Source organism: Triticum aestivum, chromosome 5D (genome assembly GCF_018294505.1).
Source record: "Triticum aestivum cultivar Chinese Spring chromosome 5D, IWGSC CS RefSeq v2.1, whole genome shotgun sequence".
NCBI classification, from domain to species: domain Eukaryota; kingdom Viridiplantae; phylum Streptophyta; class Magnoliopsida; order Poales; family Poaceae; genus Triticum; species Triticum aestivum.
Genome location: NC_057808.1, coordinates 51514776 through 51516899, shown reverse-complemented (window position 1 = coordinate 51516899; position 2124 = coordinate 51514776).

The window sequence follows — 2124 nt, the reverse complement described above, 5'->3', positions numbered from 1 at the left end:
TTCTTCCGTTGTTCTCTTGGTTTTCTCTCTTCTTCTCTCTTGGAGGATCAACTGATTTTCGTCACTCTTGGTGGTGGCTGCTGGATGGAGGGTAAAGCATCCCCATCCACTCATGTGCAAAGTCCAAAATGACCCTAGGTCATAACCCTAATGGGTAGTGGGCTTCTGCACCTCTTTGGGCTGCCTAAAAGGCCTCAAATTGTCATCTCCTCATAGCCCACGTGAGGAGGATATCCCAACAAATCTCCCCCTCCGACTCATGAGGGGGGCACCGCCATGCCCGCTACCTTGCAACATGCTTGTAGCTTCTCATTTGGCAATGTCTTGGTCATCATATCCGAACCATTGTCGTCGGTATGGATCTTCTCAAGTTTCAGCAACTTGGAACTCACAACATCTCGAATCCAATGGTACCTCACATCAATGTGCTTGGTTCGAGAGTGATAGCTTGAATTCTTGGCAAGATGAATAGCACTCTAACTGTCACAAAATAGAACATACTTCTCTTGCTTCATGCCGAGGTCTTGGAAGAAGTTCTTCATCCACAAAACTTCCTTGCCAGCATCAACTGTTGCAATGTACTAAGCTTCTGTAGTTGATGTAGAAACATATTTCTGCAATCTTGATTGCCATGACACTGCTCCCCCTGCATAAGTCATCAGGTATCCAGATGTGGACTTCCTACGATCCTTGTCACCTGCATAATCTGCATCTGTATAGCCCTGCAATAAAGGATCACTTCTTCCAAAGCATAAACAAGATGTAGAAGTACCCTTGAGATACCTGAGAATCCACTTCACTGCTTCCCAGTAAGCTTTACCTGGATTTTTCATGAACCGTCTAACAACTCCAACTGCATAGGCAATGTCAAGCCTAGTGCATACCATGGCATACATCAAACTGCCCATAGCAGATTGATAAGGTACTTTTCTCATTTCTTCTTTCTCCTTCTTGCTTGTAGGACATTGTTTTGAAGTGAGTTTGTGATGGCATGCAAGGGGAGAGATAACAGATTTTGCATCTTTCATATTGAACCTATCAAGTACCTTCTCAATGTATCATTCCTGTGAGAGCCAAAGTAGCTTCTTTGATATGTCACGGGAGATCTTCATGCCAAGTATTTGCTTAGCTGGTCCTAAATCCTTCATGGCAAATAATTTACTCAATGCCTTCTTGAGGAGAGCAATCCTCTTTGTGCCATTTCGAACAATCAGCATATTATCAACATACAACAAGAGAATAATGAAGTCACCCTTGGCGTACTATAGGAAAAGGGCTATAGATAATATGGACACTAATGGCGCACCACACATGTGGTGCGCCACTACTATATACTAATGGCGCACCATGTGTTGGTGCGCCATTAGTGTCCAAATACTAATGGCGCACCACATCCATGGTGCACCACTAGTAAAAAATTATTTTTTTTCAAAATTACTAATGGTGCACCAGAGGACAGTGTGCCATTACTAGTTCAACTAGTAATGGCGCACCCCTCCCACGGTGCGCCATTAGTAATTTTGTTTCAAAAAAAATTTCAAATTGTTTTTTTAAACTACTAATGGCGCACCGTGGGGGTGGTGCGCCATTACTAGTTGAACTATTAATGGCGCACCACTCCCACGGTGCGCCATTAGTAATTTTGTTACAAATTTTGTTTCAAAATAATATTTTTTTTGAAAAACTACTAATGGCGCACCGTGGGGGTGTTGCACCATTACTAGTTGAACTAGTAATGGCGCACCACTCCTACGGTGCGCCATTAGTAACTTGGCCCATTCCACGGAAAGCACCCCCCTGGACCGCCTTTTCAGTTTTTTAAAAAAATAAAAGAAAATGATGGAAATGTCAAAAAAATAAAAAAATATAAGTTTCCCATGTGATATGTGGTCTACTTGTTGGGAAAATTTACAAATATGAATTTCGACTTTATTTGCAAAATCTCTCTGGAATTTGTAAAATGGGCATAACTTTTACATACGAACTCGGATTAAAAAGTTTTATATATGAAAAATCATCTACTCGAAAAGATACATCCGAATTTAACTGGGGGAACCCCGTTAAACATTTTCAATATCCTCAAAAACCTAACAGAAAAAAAGTTACGGGGCTTTCAAGATCTAG